The sequence below is a fragment of the Molossus molossus genome, unplaced genomic scaffold, assembly GCF_014108415.1.
Source record: "Molossus molossus isolate mMolMol1 unplaced genomic scaffold, mMolMol1.p scaffold_m16_p_2, whole genome shotgun sequence".
NCBI classification, from domain to species: Eukaryota; Metazoa; Chordata; class Mammalia; order Chiroptera; family Molossidae; genus Molossus; species Molossus molossus.
In genome coordinates this window covers 66977428-66999312 of record NW_023425355.1, presented here as the reverse complement: position 1 = coordinate 66999312, position 21885 = coordinate 66977428, and positions in this window count along the sequence as shown.

Below are 21885 nucleotides of genomic sequence, written 5' to 3'. Positions count from 1 at the left end.
GAGTGTCACCGGCTCTTGTGGGGCAAGAGAGCTTGTCACTCACTTCTAACCCTGCAGCTCACTGCCAGAGGCCCTGATGGAGGCCTCAGAAAGGGTGGCTCCAAATGTCCCACTTCTGAGTTGCAACCTCCTTCCCACTGTTGCTCTGTGCTTGGCTGGTAGTACTGTCAGGTTTTGGGAATGCTAATCCAGGCAGTGCTTTGTTGGGGGTGGTGTGGGTTCTTAGCTAGGTAGTTATCTGTTTGCTTTTTAGCTTGGTGGCACCCCACCAGGAATCCTGAAAGGAAGCTTGCAAGCGCACAGCCTTCCCTAGTTCTGCAGCTGCCTGCTGCCTGAGGCTCTGACCCGAGTACCTTATATTGGGTATGGAACCAGCCTAACCCATGGGAGGAGGGTAGATTGGCTCTTGTTCCCAAGCCACTTAGTTCAGTGTTCATCTGAGATTATCTATAGTTTCTCCAGAAAAAAAAAAAAAAAAAAAAGCATATCTCAGGTTTCTTCTGGGTGCAACCAAAAGTTTTTTATGCTGGACTTGAGCTTGGCAGGGTGGTGTCACCAGTATTGAGAGGACAGGGTTAATGCAGTTTCTTCAGCTGCTGCTGTAAAAATAAAAGTGCTAGACCCTGGGATGGCATTTGAAGGTGGTGTGGGATGTTGGCTCAGGACTGGGACCTCAGAAGTCTACCTTCCTGATCTCCAGCGCTATGCCTTTCAGATCTTATTCTTATGTCATGAGTATGCCTCCAGTCTGAGTCTCCTCCTTCCCTCTCCCAGAACCCTGGGTGAGTGCCCATGAGTGAGTCCCTGTACATTAGCCTTTAAGTAGATTGCCCAAGATCCATGCAGAGTACCTTCTCTTTCCAGTGGAAAAAGTCCCTGCTCATTTTTGCTGCCAAATGTTATGCAGGCTCTTCTTCCGGGCCCTGTTGCTCTGGGTTAGAGGTTGTGATGTGGGATTGAGATCTTACTTTCCTCTGGAGGGGAGGGTTGTAAGTACAATATACTTCCGGGTTCACAGCCACTGCTCCTGGGTGCAGGGACCAGCCCTTTCTGCATTTCTGCCCTTCTTACCAGTCTTTGTGTACCTTCTATTTCTTCAACCCTTGGATATATTACTCAAGTTCAGGTTACCTTCTGTTATTAATTCAGGTTAATTGCCCTAAATTTGAGCTGTAACTCTGGTTCAGCGCTGGACTGAGGTGTGTGTTGCTTTCACCTTTTCTACTGCCATCTTGAAATCCCCCCAAAACTATTTTTCGATTAGTTACTATGTTTTAGGTATTGTTCTAGGTTGCTAAATATATATATATATATATATATATACATGTTTATAAATATATATACACATTTATATGCACACATATATTATATATAAGTATATATATTTATGTGTAATATTTAAGCTATAAAATCAGTACATGGGTAATAGTAGACAGATAAGAGTCATGCTCTTCATTTTATTTTATTGTATTTTTTTATTAATTAATTTATTTTTGTTACAGATGTTTCTACATTTTTCCCCATTGACAACCTCCTTCCTATCTTGCTCCCCCAACCCCCCAGCCAAGCACTGTTGTCTATGTCCATTGGTTACGCATACATGCATATAAGTTCTTTGGTTTATCTCATCCCTCTGCCCAGGCCCCCAGCTCTGTAGTTTGTCCATCTAAACCATACTTCTTTCTATGTCTCTGGGTCTATATTGTTCATCAGCTTGTATTGTTCATTATATTCCACAAATAAGTGAGATCATGTGATATTTGTCATTCTCTGATTGGCTTATTTTGCTTAGCATAATACTCTCCAGGACCCTCTATGTCATCTCAAAGGATAAAACATCTTTCTTTCTTACATCTGGATAGTACTCCATTGTGTATATGTACCACAACTTTTTTATCCATTCTTCTACAGATGGACATTTGGGCTGTTTCCAGATCTTAGCTATTGTAAATAGTGCTTCTATGAACATGGGGGTACATATATTCCTTCTGATTGGTGTTTCAGGCTTCTTATATTCCTTCTGATTGGTGTTTCAGGCTTCTTAGTGTATATTCCTAGAAGTGGGATCACTGAGTCAAATGGAAATTCAATTTTTAATTTTTTGAGGTAACACCATATTGTTTTCTATAGTGGCTGCACCAGTCTGCATTCCAACCAGCAGTGTACCAGAGTCCCCTTTGTCCACAACCTCGCCAACATTTGTTTGATGATTTGTTGATGGCGGCCATTCTGACAGGGGTGAGGTGATACCTCATTGTTGTTTTCATTTTTATCTCTCTGATGATTAGTGAACTTGAGCATTTTTTCATATGTATCTTGGCCATTTCCATGTCCTTTTTGGAGAGGTGTCTATTTAGGTCCTCTGGTCTTTTTTTTTTTTTTTGGTACGTGCCCCTAGCAGGAACCGAACCTGGGATTCTCAGTTCCACAGGCCAATGCTCCAACCGCTGAACCAAACTGGTCAGAGCCTCTACCTATTTTTCAATTGGGTTCTTTGTCTTCTTTTTGTTGAGTTGTAAGAGTACTTTATATATTTTGGAAATTAACCCCCTACATGATGTATTTTTGGCAATTATGCTCTTTCATATAGTAGGTTCCCTTTCCATTTGGATGGTTGTTTTCTTAACTATGCAGAAACTTTTTAGTTTGATGTAGTCCCATGTATTCATTTTTCCTTTGTTTCTCTGGCCTTAGGTGTTTTTTGAATGAAAATCCTGCTGCGTGTGATATCTTAAATTTTGTTGCCTACATTTTCTTCTAGGACTTTTATGGATTCATGAGTCACATTTAAGTCTTTTATTCATTTTGAGTTTATTCTTGTGTTTGGTGTAAGTTGGTGCTCTAGCTTCATTTTTTTTTTGCATGTAGCTGTCCAATTTTCCCAGCACCATTTATTAAAGAGGCTGTCTTTATTTCATTGTATGCTCTTGCCATCTTTGTCAAATATTAATTGAGCATAATGTTTTGGGTCTATTTCTGGATTCTGTGTTCTGTTCCATTGATTTACATGCCTGTTCTCGTGCCAGTACCAGACTGGTTTGATTACAGTGGCTTTGCAATATAACCTGATATCCATTACTGTGATCCCTCCTACTTTGTTCTTCTTTTTGAAGATTACTGTGGCTATTAGGGGTCTTTTGTGGTTCCAGATAAAGTTTTGAAGTTTTTGTTCTAGTTCTGTGAAATATGTCCTTGGTAGTTTTTTTTTTTACCTCACCCAAGGACATTTTTGCATTTATCTTTCAGATAGAGCAGGAGGGAGAGAGGGAGGAAGAGAGAGAGAGAAACATGGATGTGGAAAAGACACATCGAGTGACTGCCACCTACACAACCCCAACTGTTGCTGGGGACAAACTGCAACCAAGGTACGTTCCCTTAATGGGAAGCAAACCCAGACCTCTCTGTCTGTGGGATGATACTCCAACCACTGAGCCAAACCAGCCAGGGCTGTCCTTGGTATTTTAATGGGTATTGAATTGAATCTATACATTGCTTTGGGTAGTATGGACATTTTAATGATGTTAATTCTTCAAATCCATGAACCAAATATATGCTTCCACTTTTTTATATCTTTCTTTATTTCTTTTTTCAATGTATTGTTGTTTTCTGCAAATAGTTCCTTTACTTTTTTGGTTATCTTTAGTCCTAGGTATCTTAATTTTTTTTTGCTGCAATGTTAAATGGGATTTTTGTTTTTTTAGTTTCTATTTCTGTGAGTTCATTATTGGTGTGTATAAGAATGCCGTCGACTTCTTGATGTGAATTTTGTATCCTGCTACCTTGCCAAATTGGTTTATTAAATCTAGTAGATTTCTGATGGAGTATTTAGGCCTTTCTATGTACAATACATTTCATCTGCAAATATTGACAGTTATATTTTCTCCTTTCCAATTTGGATTCCTTTTATTTTTCCTTCCTTTCTGATTGCTGTGGCTAAGTCTTCCAGTACTATGTTAAATAAGAGTGGTGAATTGGGCATCCCTGTCTTGTTTCTGTTCTTAAGGGAAATGCTTTAATATTTTCCCATTGCATATGATGTTGGTGTTGGCTGTAGGTTTTTCATATATGGCCTTTATTATGTCTAGATATGATCCCTCTATTCTCACATTGCTGAGCGTTTTTAACAGAAATGGGTGCTGGATTTTGTTGAATGCTTTTTCAGCATCAACTGATATGATCATATGGTTTTTATCTTTCCTTTTGTTTATGTGGTGTATCACATTTATTGATTTGTGAATATTGTACCAGCCTTGCATCCCTGGGATGAAACCCACTTGGTCATGATGAATAATTTTTTTGATATATTGCTGGATCCGATTTGCTAATATTTTGTTCAGGATTTTGGCATCTATGTTCATCAGGGATATTGGCCTCTAGTTTTCTTTCTTTGTTGTGTCTTTTTCTGGTTTTGGAATAAAAATTATGCTGGCCTTACAAAATGAGTTCAGATGTCTTCCTTCTTGATTTTTTTGAGTATTTTGAGTGTTAGTTCTTCTTTGAATGTTCAGTAAAACTCCCTTGTGAAGCCATCCGGGCCTGGGCTTTTGTTTGCTGGGAGATTCTTGATTACATCTTCAATTTCCTTAGTTGTTATTGGTCTGTTTAAGTTTTCTATCTCTTCTCAGTTCACTATTGGGAGACGATGTGTTTCTAGATATTTGTCCATTTCACCTAGATTGTCCAATTTGTTGGCATATAATTGTTCATAGTATTTGTTAATGATCCTTTGTATTTCTGTGTTGTCAGTTGTTACTTCTCTTATGTTTTTTATTTTGTTTATTTGGGTCCTTGCTTTTTGTTTCTTGGTGAGTCTAGCTAAGTCCATCAATCTTGTTTACCTTTTCAAATAATCAAGTCTTTTTTTATTGATTTTTTGAAAACTATTTGGTCTCTATGTCATTTATTTCTACTTTGATCTTTACTATTTCTTTCTTTCTACATGCTCTGTGATTATCTTTTTGTTTGCTTTCTAGTTCTTTAAGTTGTGAGTTTAGATAATGAATTAGAAATTCTTCTTATTTCCTGAGGTAAGCTTGTGGTGCTATTAACTTCTCTCTTAGGACAGCTTTCGCTGAATCCCATGGATTTTGTGTTGTGTGTTCATTTTCATTGGTTTCCAGAAAGTTTTTAATTTCTTCCTTCATCTCCTTGCTAACCCTTTCATTGTTTAACAACATGCACTTTAGGCTCCATTTGTTTAAATATTTTTGCGTGTTTTTGTTGTAATTGATTTCTACTTTCAAGCTACTGTGATCTGAGAAGATGCTTGATATGATTTCTATCTTCTTGAACTTGTGGAGACTTAATTTGTGTCCTAACGTGTGGTCTGTCTTTGAGAATGTCTCATGCGCACTTGAGAAGAATGTGAATTCTGCAGTTTGGAGTGTAATTCTTTGTGTATATCTATTAAATCCATTTGATCTAGTGCATCATTTAGAGTTTTTGTATCCTTGTCAATTTTAATGTTTAGAGAACCTATCCAGTAATGTTAGTGGGGTGTTGAAGTCCCCTGCTATGATTGTATTGCTGTCAATTTCTCTTTTGAAGTCCTCCAGAAGATTTTAAATATATTTTGAGGCATCTATGTTGGGTGCATATATGTTTACCAAGGTTATATCTTCCTGTTGGATAGATCCTTTGAATATTATATAGTGGCCTTCTTTGTCTCTAGTTATGGCCTTCCTTTGATGTCTATTTTATCAGATATGAGTATTGCTACCCCAGCCCTTTTTTCCATTTTATTTGCTTGGAAGATTTTTTTATCCTTTCACTTTCAACCTATGTGAATCTTTTGTTCTGATGTATGTCTCGTGTAAACAACATATATACAAGTCATGCTTTCTTTTTTGGTATGTACCCATAGTGGGAACTGAACCAGAGACTCTCTGGTCCACAGACTGACGCTCCAACCACTGAGCCAAACCTGCCATGGCCATACTTTCTTATACAATCAGCTATTCTGTGTCTTTTCATTGGAGCACTTAATCCATTTACATTTAAGATTATTATTTATATGTACTTATTTATTGCCATTTTTCTTTATTGTGGATACATTTTCCCCCCTATTTCTCCTGCTAATTACAGCAGTCCTTTTAACATTTCCGGTAGTGCTGGTTTGGTGCTAATGTATTCCCTTAGCCTTTATTTTGTCTGAGAAGCTCTTTATTTGACCTTCTATTTTGAATGATAGCCTTGCTGGATAGAGTAGTCTTAGATTCAGATTGCTGTTTTTCATTACCTTCATTATTTCATGCCATTTTCTTCTGGCCTGTAGTGTTTCTGTTGAGAAGTCAGCTGATAGCCTTACTGGGGTTCCCTTGTAGGTAACCTGTTGCTTATCTATTGCTGCCTTTAGGATTTTCTCTTTGTCTTTAATTTTTGGCATTTTAATTATTATGTGTCTTGGTGTGAGCCTGTTTGGGTTCTTCTTACTTGGTGCTCTCTGTGCTTCTTGTACTTGTATACCTTTTTCCTTCACCATGTTAGGGCATTTTTCTGTCACTCTTTCTTCAAATATATTCTGTAACCCTTGTTCATTTTCTTCTTCTTCTTGAACTCCTATGATGCTGATGCTGTTATGCTTCATTTTGTCCCAAAGTTCTCTTAGGCTTTCTTCCTGTTTTTTAATTGTTTTTTGTTGTTGTTTGTTTGTTTGTTTTTATTCTCTGATTGGATGATTTTTTTTCTACCCTGTCTTCTAATTCACTGATCTGATTCTTGGCCTTCTCTATTCTGCTGGTTATTCCTCCCAATGTGTTCTTTATTTCTGCTATCTCATTCTTCATTTCCAATTGGTTGGCTTTCAATGCTTCTATATATTTTTTAAATTAATTAATTTATTTATTTTTGTTACTGATGTTTCTCTTTCTTACTCCCATTGACACCCTCCTTCCAATCCAGCCACTTTCCCCACCCCCAGCATTATTGTCTATGTCCTTGTTTACACATACATGTGTAAAAACATCTGTGATTTATCTCATGCTTCTATGTCTTTATTTATGCTGTTGGCCTTCTTCATGATTATTATTCTGAACTTGCCCTCTGATATCTTGCTCAATTCCCATTCAGTTTTTTTCATCTTCTGTAAAATTACCTTGTTCTTTCATTTGGGATTGTTTCTTTGTTTCGCCATTTTTGCTGTTTTAGTGGGTTTTGGAGCCTGCCAAATTTTCCCTGTGGGTGTTGTTGTTCCACTGGTTGTGGCTCCTCCTACTGGTTTTGGACGAGTGTGGCAGGACCCAGGATAAATACCACTGTCAAGTCTTACTTTTATGGGTAGATTTTCAAGCCCAGGAAAAGTCAAGTTATCCTCTAGCTTTTTGCCTGGTGGCTATTAGTCTCAGTTACTTGATAAGCCTTTGGTTGTAGCTCTCAGCTGAATGAAAATATGCCTTAGGACTTAAGGCTTAGGTGTTCAGGGCAAGAGGATTTCCAGAGGGTGGGGTAGGTGCTTGCTGTCTGTTAATGAGCCTCGATTTGCATTTCTTTGGCCTACCTGGGTGGTGTTAAATTCCTGAGGGAGGAGCTGTTGCTTCTCCCTGGGGCTCTGGGAAGGGGTTCTTTGAGTAATATGCCTCCTGTTCTGTAAGGAAGTGATTCGGCAAAAAAAACTCCTACTGTTGTCTCAGCTCTCCCAGCTCTCCAAGCTCCCGAGTCTCTCCACACAGTTCCAAACCAGTCTTCCCTCTCTCTATTGGAGCCCAAGGTGAGTGGCTATAGCTAATTTAGTTCTCTCTCCCAGCTCTCTGTGCTGTGGAGCTGGCTTGGTGTTTTAATCCCTAGGGTGCTGCTCACAGCTAAAACAGCTGCTGTCCGTGTGCTCCCAGCCTGTCTTCTCGTGCCTCTGTGGTTTCTACCAGGCTCAATTTTGTGTCCTCTTTCTGACCATGGTTATATGGGTCATCTCCAGCCGTTTTTCTGTTGTTTGTTACTGATGATTTTTCTTTATTTTAATTGTAATTTCAGTTTGATCCTGGGAGAGGGTCTGTGTAGCTTCCATTCACTCTGCCACCATTTTGGAATCTCCTTCCATTTATTTTTGGTTCCAGCCATCCTAGTGGGTACAAAGTAGTACTTCATTGTAGTTTTGATCTATGTTTACTTAATGACTAATGGTGTTGAACTGCTCTGAATGTGCTCATTGGCCATTCATATATCTTCTTTGGAGTAATTTCTATTCAAATCCTTTGCTTATTTTTTCACCTGGTGATTTCTTTTTATTGTTGAGTTATAAGAGTTTTTTATATTTTCTGGATTGAGTAATTTATCATATATATTATTTACAAATATTTTCTCCCATTTTGTGGATTATTATTTCATTTCATTGGTAGTGTCATTTGAAACACAAATGTTTTTAATTTTGATAAAGTCCAATTTATTGAATTTTTGTAGGCTTGTGCTTATCATATCTAAGAAACCATTGTTTAATCCAGCTCACAAATATTTACACCTATGTTTTCTCCTAGGAGTTTTATCATTTTAGCTCTTAATTTCAGGTCATTGATCTACATTTATTCAATATTTGTATATGATGTGAAATAGGACTCCAATTTTTTTACTTTGAATGTGGTACTGGAATGCAGTTGTTCCAGTACCATTTGTTGAAGAGACTACTCTTGCTTTCTTGAATGGTCTTGGCTCGCTTTTCAAAAATCAATTGATCATAGTTATATGAATTTATATCCGTACTCTCAATTCCATTCCATTAATCAATATGTCTCTATCTTTATGTCGATACCACACAGTGTTGATTACTGTAGCTTTTCATTACATTTTGAAATCAGAAGTGTTAATCTTCTAACTTTCTTTTCTTTTTAAATAATATTTTGACTATTTGGTGTCCCCGTGTTTTCATATTCAGTCTGAAATCAGTTTGTCAATTTCTGAGAAAAAAAGAGCCTGCTGGGAATTTGAAGTTATAACATTGACTATATAGATCAATTTGGGGAGTATTGCTACCTTTAAAAATAGTAATTTTTCCATTCTATAAATATTGAATACTTTTCCATCTATTAAGATCTTTAGTTTATTTCAATTTTTTTATAGTTTTCAATATACAGGTATCAAACATTTTTTGTTAAATTTATTTATATTTTAATGGAATTTTCCTCTTTCATTTTTGGATAACTTTTTTTTAATCCTCACCCAAGGATATTTTTTCTATTGATTTTTAGAGTGAAAGGGAGGGAGGAAGGAAGGGTAGAGGGGAGAGAGAGAGAGAGAGAGAGAGAGAGAGAGAGAGAGAGCGCAAACACTGATGTGAGAGAGACACATCGATTGGTTGCCTCCCCAACATGCCCCAACCAGTGTGGGGATCAACCTAAAACCTAGTATATGCCCTTGACTGGAGATTGAGCCCCAGACCCCTCCGTGCATCGGCTGATGCTCTAACCACGGAGCCACACTGGCTAAAGTAATTTTTGAATTACTTTTTGTTAGTTCATAGAAATACAGTTGAGTTTTGTATTCTATAAACCTTCTAAATTTTCTAATTTGTTGTCATTTTTTTCCTTTTTATATGGGGGGTGTCATACATAGAGAATAGGCTGATAACTGTCTGGGATTGCTGGGTAGGGTAGTGGAGGGATTGAGCAAAAAAATAAGGAGTAGCAATTCATGGACATGGACAACAGTTTGGTGATTGCTGTGGGGAGGAAAAGGGTACAGGGGGGATAAATGGTGATGCATGGAGACTTGACTATGGGTGGTGAACATGCAATACAGTGTATACCTGTATGATGAAGATGATGTGTTGTATAATTGTGCACCTGAAACCTGTATAATTTTGTTAACCAGTGTCACTCCAATAAATTTAATAAAAAGGAAAAAAGTAAATATCAGAACTTTCATCAGAAAGTTTCCTGTTATGTACACTTGACATTCTGGGGTTCTATTGGACTGTGGCTTTATACAATGAAATAAAGGGATCTGTGCTGTTGACTATAAATTAATTATTTTCAGAAAGACGGACACCAAGAAAAAAATCACTAAGTGTTGACAGTTCAGAGTTATGGAATTGATTTATGGGGTCAAGCAAGGGGTCAGATATTAAATGGTTACCTTTTTTATCTTTCTTCAGTTTATTGCTCAAAATTATTACAAAAGCTAATTAAGTCTTGTTTATGTATTTTGAATTTCTTGGAGCTCAAGATTCTACTGAAAATAAAACATGAATGTCTCCCATTAAAATGATATTATTTTTTCTACATATAATCATTTCACATGCAAATATATTCTTGGAAAAAATGCTTAGTTATGATGTAAAATCATATTTATATATTGCTTCCTTAGATTTAGTAATATTATGCTGAAGATTTACATTCATACTTTTAAGGTATTGGTCTAGTTTTGTTCTCTTCTGATAACTTTATTAGCTTTTGATATCAGGATAATATTGACCTCATAGAATGAGTTGGGAAGTGTTTCCTCCATTCATATTTTTTCTAAGAGTTTGTGAAAGATTGGTGTTAGGTATTCTTTAAACATTTTTAAGACACCACTGAAGCCATCTGATCCTGTGCTTTTCTTTATGGGAAGGTTTTTATTACAAAATTAATCTTATTATTATTGGTCTATTCAGATTCACTCTTCGTCTTGATTCATTTTTGTTAGTTTGTATACTTCTATGAATTACTCATTTCATCTAAGTTATTTAATTTGGTGGCATACAATTTTTATATTATTCCCCTATAATCCCATTTATTTATGTTAATGTTGATAGTCAAGTCCTCTCATTGTTGATTTTATTAAATATAGTATTCTCTTTATTTTTCTTGGTCATTTGGCTAAAATTTAGTCAAGTTTGCTAGTCTTTGAAATAACTAATTTTCTATTTTGTTGATATTCTCCATTAAGTTTTTATTCTCTTTTATTGATTTCTGATTTAATGTTTATTACATCTTTTCTTCTGCTTGCTTCTAGGTTTGTTGGTTCTTTTTTAACTTCATAAGGTGGAAGTTTAGATAATTGATTTGAGATGTTTTTCCATTTTTAATATAATCATTTACAATCCAAATTTATTTTCAAACACTACTTTCCATAAATTTTGATATGTTGTATTTTACTTTTCATTCACTTCAGAGTGTTTTCTAATTTCCCTTGTGATGTTTCTCTTTGGGCCACTGGATATTAATGTGTATTTTTTAATTTTCGCATATTTGCGAGTTTACCAAATTTCCTTATTTTATGTATTTCTAATGTCATTCCATTGTTGTATTGTGAAGGTACTTTCTCTCATTTCAATCCCTTTAAACTTATTGAGACTTGATTAATGTCCTGACATATGGTTTATTCTGTTGTTTGTGCCATGTGGACTCCAGAATAATGTGTTTTCTACTATTTTTAGGTGAAGTGTTCTACAGTTTGTTAAGTTTAGTTGATTTATAATGTTGTTCAAGTTTTCAGTTTCCCTGTTGATCTGTCTAGTTATTCAATCCATCACTGACAATAAAGTTATTAAAAACTTCAACTATTACATTTGAATTGTTTATTTCTCCTTTCAATTCTGTCAGTTTTTGCTTCACGTATTTTGGGACTTCATTGTTAGGTGTATATATGTTAATAAATGTTGCAATTTTTGGAGCAACTTCATATTTTGTTATTATAAAATGTTATTTGTCTCTAGTAACAATTATGCCTAAAGTCTATTTTGTCTGATATTAATATAACCACTCTAGCTCGCTTTGTTACTGTTTGCATATAATATCATTACCTTTTGTTTTATTTCAACTTACCTCTGTCTGACTGTAAAGGGTGTCTGTTGTAGATAATATACAGTCAGGTCATTTTTTTTTATTTTTTTATCTTCACCCGAGGACACTTTTCCACTTTTTGTTCAGGTAGAGCGGGAGGGAGAGAGAGGAAGAGAGAGAGAGAGAGAAACATCGATGTGAAGGAACACATCGAGTGGCTGCCACCCGCACGACCAACCAGGGCTGGGGACAAACTGCAACCGAGGTATGTGCCCTTAGCGGGAACCGAACCCGGGTCTCTCTACCGCAGGCCGACACTCCAACCGCTGAGCCAAACCGGCCAGGGCCAGTCAGGTCATTTTTTAAACATTAATTCTGCTGATATTTCATTTCAGCTTTTAATGTATTGAAAATTAATTTAACTATTCATAGTTGGAATATATGTTTGTCATTTTCATAATTACTGTCTATATGTGTTATAGATTTTTTGTTCCTCTATTCTTCCATTACTGCATTTTTTGTATTAAATATATATCTTCTAGTATATCACTTAATTCCCTTTCATTTTTTAGTACATATATTTTAGTTATTTTCTTAGTGTTTTCCCTGAAAATTATAATTAACCATTTAACTAATAACAGTATATCTCTGACTTTCAAAAGTATACAATGGTGAGTGACTGCTTAAAAGGTACAGAGAATCTGTGTGGGGTGATAAAAATGTTTGGAACTCTATAATGGTAATGGTTGTACAACATTATGAATGTACTTAATGTCACTGAATTGTATACTTTTAAATGGCTAAAGTGATACATTTATTTATTTTTTAGTGTTTATCTTTTTCCCTCCTTTATTTTTATTATAGATGTTTCTCCTTTTCCCCCCTTAGACCCGTTCCTCCCCATCCTGTTCCCCCACCAGCCCTCTATTGTTGTTTATGTCCATTGATTAAGCATACATGCATATAAGTTCTTTGCTTCATCTCAGCCATCCCTCCTGCCCACCTACTCTGAGGTTTGTGTATGTTATGTTTACTTTACTATAAGAAAGAAAAAATAAGATATAAAAACATTCATAGATAAATAAAAACAGTGTGTCAAGACAAACCTGCCCTAAAAGAAATACTAAAAGCAGTTTTTTTATGCTATAATTAAGACACTAGACAGTAACTCTAATCCATTTGAAGAAATAAAAGCATCTGTAAATCTAACCACATAGATAGTTCTAAAAGAAAGTATAAATATACTTTTTTGTTTGTAACTCTATTTTTCTCCTAAGATGATATCCGCATAAACCTGTAATTATGAATATATATTAATGACTACAATGCAGATGAACTTCAAAAACAGTAGGCTAAGTGAAAGAAGTCAGATACAAAAAGTCACTTATTCTGTGATTTCATTTATATGAAATGTCTAGAATAGACAAATGCATACAGATAGAAAGCAGACTGGTAGTTGCTAGGGGCTGAAGGAAGGGAGACTAGGGATCAACTTCATAACAGGTACTAGGGTGATGATATTTCAGACCTACATAGGAGCCGTGGTTGCATAACATTGTAAATATACTAAATGCAAATGAATTGTTCACTTTGAAATGTTAATTATATATTATGTGAATCTCACTTCAATAACAAAAAAATGGAGGGGGTTTAAGAATCAAACTTTAGGGAAAAAAAAGGCGGCGGAGTGAACGGAGCTACACAGACCGTCTCCCAGAACCAAACTGGAATTACAACTATAACACAGACAAATCGACGGGAAAAACCAACAGAAAAGCAGCTTGGGGGACCATACAACGAGGGACACCGACTCGATCCCGGTAGGCTTGCGAAGGCGCGAGACGGGGGCTGGGAGCCCACGGTCGGCAGCTCGGCAGCTCGGCAGCGGCCTTAGCTGGGAGCAGCGCCCTCGGGTTACACTCCCAGGCGGCTTCACAGCGCAGCTGGGACAGAGGCTGAAACAGCCACAGCCACTCACCTTGGGCTCCGGCAGAGGGAGGGCGGACTGGACTGGAACTGTGTCGGGACACTCGGGGTTTGGAGAGCGCTCAGAACTTTGGCTGAGTGCAGCCACTCAGGACGGTGGCCACATTGCTCCTTCCCAGGGCTCTGAGGAGAGGCAGCAGCCCCTCCCTCGGAGACCAACCCCACCCTGTGGGCCATTAAAGTGCTAATTGAGGCTCACTAACAACCAGCATCTGCCCCACCCTCGTGAAAGCCCCTTGGCTGAGCACCAGAGGGAGTTTTTCAATCAACTGACAACCAAAACTCATCAATTAACCTAGACTGCTAGCCTCCAGGCAAAAAGCTAGAGGATAACAGTACCTTTCCTGGGCTGGCAACTTTAACCAGGAAAGTAAGACTTGACAGTGGTGTTCAACGTGGGTCCTCGCTCGCTCATCTAAACACAGGAGAGGGAGCCACAAACAGCAGAACACCAACACCCACAGGGAGAACTTGACAGGCTCCAAAGCCCACAGTGATCGCCAAAATGGTGAAACACAGAAACAGAAGCCAAATGAAAGAGCAAGACCTCCACTGAAGATGAGATCAATGCGGAGCAATTAGGCATGTTAACAGAGCTAGAATTCAGAGCCATGATCTTGAGGAAGCTGAACAGCATGAGTAAGGACATAGAGACACTGAAAATAAGCCAATTGGAAATTAAAAACCAACAAGAAGAGATAAAAAATGACATATCAGAAATGAAAAACATATTGGAAGGTTTAAAAAGCAGAGTAGGGGAAGCTGAGGACCGGATCAATGAATTAGAAGACAGGGTAGAAAAAATCAACCAATCAGAAAAACAAAATGAAAAAACTATTAAAAAACAGGAAGACAGCTTAAGAGAACTATGGGACAACTGGAAACGTAATAATATTCGCATCATAGGAGTCCCCGAAGAAGAAGAAAATGAGAAAGGGATAGAGAATATATTCAAAAAAATAGTGAGAGAAAACTTCCCTAATTTGGTGAAGGAAGAAGGCATTCAAGTTCAAGAAGCACAGAGAGTCCCAAGTAAGAAGAACCCAAACAGGCCCACACCAATACACATAGTAATTAAAATGCCACAAATTAAAGACAAAGAGAGAATCCTAAAAGCAGCAAGAGATAAGCAGCAGGTTACCTACAAAGGGAACCCCATAAGGCTCTCAGCTGACTTCTCACAAGAAACACTACAGGCCAGAAGAGAATGGCATGAAGTAATCAAAGTCATGAAAAACAAGAATCTGAATCCAAGACTACTCTACCCAGCAAGGCTATCATTCAAAATAGAAGGTCAAACAAAGAGCTTCCCAGACAAAAAAAGGCTAAGGGAATACATTAGCACCAAACCAGCACTGCAAGAAATGTTAAAAGGACTGCTGTAAATAGCAGTAGAAATGGGAAGAAAAATAGAACCACACTAAACAAAAATGGCAATAAATAAGTACATATCAATAATCACCTTAAACGTTAATGAATTGAATGCTCCCATAAAGAGACACAGAGTAGCTGATTGGATAAGAAAGCATGACTCATCTATATGTTGTTTACAAGAGACCCACCTCTCAACAAAAGACTCACATAGGTTGAAAGTGAAGGGATGGAAAAAAATTTTCCAAACAAATGGAAAGCAAAAAAAAGCTGGGGTAGCAATTCTCATATCTGATAAAATAGATTTCAAAATGAAGACCATAACTAGAGACAAAGACGGCCACTACATAATATTGAAAGGATCTATCCAACAGGAAGATATAACCTTCATAAACATATATGCACCCAATATAGGAGCACCAAAATGTATTAAAAAACTTCTGGAGGACTTCCAAGGAGAAATCGACAACAATACAATCATAGCAGGGGACTTCAACACCCCGTTGAAAGCACTGGATAGATCCTCTAGGCAAAAAATTAGCAAGGAAACAGAGACTCTAAATGAAGCACTAAACCAAATGGACTTAATAGATATCTACAGAGAATTACACCCCAAAACTACAGAATACACATTCTTCTCAAGTGCACATGGGACATTCTCAAAGATAGACCACATGATAGGACACAAACTAAATCTCTACAAGTTCAAGAAGATTGAAATCATGTCAAGTATCTTCTCAGATCACAATGGCATGAAACTAGAAATCAATTGCAACAAGAACATGCAAAGACATTTCAACACATGGAGGCTAAATAGCATGTTATTAAACAATGAATGGGTCACCGAGGAGATCAAGGAAGAAATTAAAGACTTCCTGGAAACCAATGAAAATGAACACACAACAACACAAAATCTATGGGATGCAGCAAAAGCAGTTCTGAGAGGGAAGTTCATAGCACTACAGGCCTACCTCAAAAAACAAGAAAAATTTCTAATTGACTATCTAACCTCACAACTTAAAGAATTAGAAAGCAAACAAAAGGAAAACCCCAGAGCAAGTAGAAGGAAGGAAATAGTAAAGATCAGAGCAGAAATAAATGACATAGAGACCAAAAAAACAATTCAAAGGATCAATGAAACAAAGAGCTGGTTTTTCGAAAAGATAAACAAGATTGATGGACCCTTAGCTAGACTCACCAAGAAACAAAGAGAAGGAACCCAAATACACAAAATCAGAAATGAAAGAGGAGAAGTAACAACCAACACCACGGAAATACAAAAGATCGTTAACAACTACTATGAACAACTATATGGCAACAAATTCGAAAATCTAAGCGAAATGGACAAATTTCTAGAAACACACAGTCTCCCAAAACTATTCCCGGAAGAGATAGAAAACTTGAACAGACCAATAACAACCAAGGAAATTGAAGAGGTAATCAAGACTCTCCCAGCAAACAAAAGCCCAGGCCCAGATGGTTTCACGGGGGAGTTTTACCGAACATTCAAAAAAGAACTAACACCCATTCTCCTCAAACTATTTCAAAAAATTCAAGAAGAAGGAAGACTTCCAAACACGTTCTATGAGGCCAGCATAATTCTATTTCCAAAACCAGAAAAAGACCCTACGAAGAAAGAAAACTACAGGCCAATATCCCTGATGAACATAGACGCCAAAATCCTGAACAAAATATTAGCAAATCGGATCCAGAAGTACTTCAAAAAAATTATTCACCATGACCAAGTGGGATTCATTCCAGGGATGCAAGGCTGGTACAATATTCGCAAATCAATAAACGTGATACACCACATAAACAAAATGAAGAATAAAAACCACATGATCATATCAATAGATGCTGAAAAAGCATTCGACAAAATCCAGCATCCATTTCTGATAAAAACGCTCAGCAATGTAGGAATAGAGGGATCATATCTCGACATAATAAAGGCCATATATGAAAGACCTACAGCCAACATCATACTCAATGGACAGAAACTAAAAACATTTCCATTAAGAACAGGAACAAGACAGGGATGTCCACTTTCGCCACTCTTATTTAACATTGTACTGGAAGTCTTAGCCACAGCAATCAGACAGGAAGAAAAAATAAAAGGGATCCAAATTGGAAAGGAGGAAGTGAAACTGTCATTATTGCAGATGACATGATATTGTACATAGAAAACCCTAAAGACTCCATCAAAAATCTATTAGACTTAATAAATGAATTTGGCAAAGTAGCAGGATACAAAATTAACGTGAAGAAATCTACGGCATTCTTGTACATCAATGATGAACTCACAGAAAGAGAAACTGAAAAAACAATCCCATTTACCATTACGCCAAAAAAATTACGATACCTAGGAATAAACTTAACCAAAGAAGTAAAGGACCTATTTGCAGAAAACTACAGGTCATTGAAAAAAGAAACAGAGGAAGATATAAAAAAGTGGAAGCACATACCCTGTTCATGGATTCGAAGAATTAACATCATTAAAATGTCCATACTACCCAAAGCAATCTATAGATTCAATGCAATGCCCATCAAAATACCAATGACATATTTCATAGAACTAGAACAAATACTTCAAAAGTTCATATGGCACCAAAAAAGACCCCGAATAGCCACATCAATCTTGAAAAAGAAGAACAAAGTAGGTGGGATCACAATACCAGATATTAGGTCATACTACAAAGCGACTGTAACCAAAACAGCCTGGTACTGGCACAAGAACAGGCATATAGACCAGAGGAACAGAACTGAAAACCCAGAAATGGACCAAAGGCAATACGCTCAATTAATATTTGACAAAGGTGGCAAGAACATACAGTGGAGTAAAGACAGCCTCTTTAATAAATGGTGTTGGGAAAATTGGACAGCTACATGCAAAAAAATGAAACTAGACCATCAACTTACACCATACACAAAAATAAACTCAAAATGGATAAAAGACTTAATGTGACCCGTGAATCCATAAAAATTCTAGAAGAAAATGTAGGCAACAAATTTCGGACATCATACGGAGCAGAATTTTCACTGATACATCACCTAAGGCAACAGAAATAAAGGAGAAAATGAACACATGGGACTACATCAAACTCAAAAGTTCTGCACAGCAAAAGAAACAGTCATCAAAATGGAAAGGCAACCCACTGTATGGGAGAACATCATTGCCAATGATGTATCCGATAAGGGGTTAATTTCCAATATATATAGAGTGCTCATACAACTCCATAAAAGGAAGACAAAGAACCCAATTAAAAAATGGGCAGAGGAGCTGAATAGACACCTCTCCAAACAGGACATACAAATGGCCAAGAGACATATGAAGAAATGCTCAACATCACTAATCATCAGAGAGATGCAAATTAAAACAACAATGAGGTATCCCCTGACACCTGTCATAATGGCCGCCATCAACAAATCATCAAACAACAAGTGTTGGCGAGGGTGTGGAGAAAACGGGACTCTAGTACACTGCTGGTGGGAATCCAGACTGGTGCAACCGCTATGGAAAACAATATGGTGCTACCTCAAAAAATTAAAAATTGAACTTCCATTTGACCCAGTGATCCCACTGCTGGGAATATACCCTAAGAAACCTGAAACACCAATCAGGAAGAATATATGTACCCGCATGTTCATAGCAACACTATTTACAATAGCTAAGATCTGGAAACAGCCCAAGTGTCCAGCAGTGGACGAATGGATAAAAAAGCTGTGGTACATATACACAATGGAGTACTATGCAGCGGTACGAAAGAAAGATCTCTTATCCTTTGAGACGACATGGAGGGACCTGGAAAGTATTATCCTAAGTGAAAGAAGCCAAGCAGAAAAAGACAAATACCACATGATCTCACTTATATACGGAATATAATGAGCATATCAGTCTGAGGAATACAGTAGACCCAGACACATGGAAGTAGGGCACAGACTGACATCCCTCAGAAGAGGGGATGGGGGGTGGGGGGGTTGGAAGAGATAAACCACAGAACTTATATGCAGGTATGCATGACCAATGGACATGGACAACTAAGCCGGGGATAGGGTGGAGGGGGGGTAGGGTGGGTGGTGCCAATGGGGTAAAACGGTAAAATATCTGTAACAAAAAAATAAATAAAACTTCATAATAAAAACAAAAACAAACAAACAAAAAAGAATCAAACTTTAGTCTACCAATCTTAATCACATAATTTGGGCCTCTAAAAAATAAAGATTGAGTTTCTTCTGTGTTCTCTTCACTTGAAGGCCTCCGAAGAGTCAAGTAAAAAGAAAAAAGTAATAGCAGATCATACCGTCTACAGCACTCCCCTAACCACACAAGTGTACTTGTCTAATTCAGTCTGTTTATTCACCACTCCAATTTTTGGTCTTGATAATATCTTCCTGGCCACCCTGAAATATGATTTCCATGGAGGTTGAATACTTGACTCTAACCAATCTGTGTGGCTATTATTCATTACTTTGTTTACCAAGTTTGTTTTCAACTCTAGTTTGCATTTAAACTGCCTTGAGCAATTAGGGGACAAGTATAGGTTATTATATTATTTGTTTATCTTGGACTTTGCAGAATGTCTGCAACCTTGACACAAATGAAAAACTTCCCAGTACAAACCGTGAGTCCTTCCCACCGTGTCCAGCTCAGTGGCTAATTGATCCTAATGCCCCCAATAGTCCCATGTACCCCAGTTCTGATGTTTTTCCCTATTCCCTACCCCATAACATCAGGAGAGAGTCAATTACCTGTTGGAGTGGTAAAAGAGGATCAGGGAGGCCTCGTGGAGGAGGCTGCATTTGAACTGGTCCCAGAAGTGTAGGCATTGGATGGAAAGGACATTCCAGTAGGAGAAAACCACACAAAAGTCATGATTATTTTGGGATAGAAGCCTAAAGCATAGGCATTTGCACTAGAGGGTCATGGGTTCAAATGTGTCTGGCTATTTCCTAGTTCTTTCCATAATCCCATCCCTCACTCCTTTCTCACCCCACATCCATCCTCCCTGTTGCCTAAATAGTCTCTCAGCTGCCCATGCTCAGTTAATTTCCCATTCTATGTATCTAATCTTCAATGACTTGTCTTCTCCTCATTTAATATCTCTAATACACATGTGCAATTGTGAGATGGAGAACTATTTAAACTCACTTTTAACTCCAGATAGATGCATGCCATGGTATTACCTCCATTATTTTTTCTCAATTTTAGTTTATGTGTTGCCTAAGCCAGCACTCTCAAATATAGTTGCTGGGGGTGTGGGGGGGTTGGTGATGGTGGTGGTGAATTTCTTGCTAAGACCAACCAGGTATCTGACTTGGTTTAGACCCTAAAGAAGAAATGACATGGAAGAACTCTCTAGAAGGAAGCAATGATATACAACGCTGAAAAGGGTGGTTGAGGAATTGTTTGAATTCATTGCTGGAACCAATTAGGGAATTGCTTGTGTGAATTACTATGTGGTTGGTTTATTCTGTGTTTCCCATGGTTCCTGCAACCCCAGTTCAAATACAAATATATTAAAATCCTTCCCACTAGTAATGTGCAAACTCTTGGGATATGGGTGGCTTTTCCACGTATAAAGAAAGAGCGAGGGTGGGGGCGGGGAGATAAATCACAAAACTTATATGCATGTATGCATGAACAGTGGACATGGATAACAATCTGGGGAAAGGGCAGGGAGGGAGAGGAAGGGGGTATCAGTGGGGGAAAAAGGAGAAACATCTGTAACAAAAATTAATTAATAATAAAAAAAAAGAATCAAAAATAAAGAAAGAGCGAGTAGATACTATCCTTGTCAGTCATTCTTGTCCTAACCAGTCAGAATATATGAAGGTGGAGCAATGGGCTGGCTATAAAAGGAGCACCATCACTTGTCACTGTGCTCATCTTGGGTTGTGCAGAGGTGCTGTAGTTGTGTGTTCACCTCAGGGACGAAGAAGCATAGTGACTGCTGCCACATGCAATCACAAAACATAAGGTTAATTTTATTTTTATTATTTTTTTTATGTTCCCAAACAACAACGTAAAAGTGGATCTGTTTTATGTTTTTATTTTTTTTACTTTAAAAAAAATTTTTAATTTTATTTTTGTTACAGATATTTCTCCTTTTTTACCCAATTGACACCCTCCTCCCCATCCCCCCTGCCACGTCCCGGGCTTTGTTGTCCATGTCCATTGGTTATGCATACATGCATATAAGTTCTGTGGTTTATCTCTTCCCACCCCTCACCACCCCCTCTTCTGAAGGTTGTCAGTCTGTACCCTACTTCCGTGTTTCTGGGTCTACCCTATTCTTCAGACTGTTATATTCATTATATTCCATATATAAGTGATATCATGTGGTATTGTCTTTTTCTGCTTGGCTTGTTTCACTTACTTTCCAGGTCCCTCCATGTCGTCTCAAAGGATAAGAGATCTTTCATTCTTACAGCTGCATAGTACTCCATTGTGTATATGTACCACAGCTTTTTTATCCATTTGTCTACTGATGGACATTTAGGCTGTTTCCAGATCTTAGCTATTGTAAAAGTGCTGCTATGAACATGGAGGTACATATATTCTTTCTGATTGGTGTTTCAGGCTTCTTAGGGTATATTCCTAGAAGCAGGATCACTGGGTCAAATGGCAGTTCAATTTTTAATTTTTTGAGGTAACACCATATTGTTTTCCATAGTGGCTGCACCAGTCTGCATTCCCACCAGAAGTGCACTAGAGTCTCCTTTTCTCCACATCCTTGCCAACACTTGTTTGATGATTTGTTGATGGCATCATTCTGACAGGTGTTAGGTGATACCTCATTATTGTTTTCATTTGCATCTCTCTGATGATTAGTGATGTTGA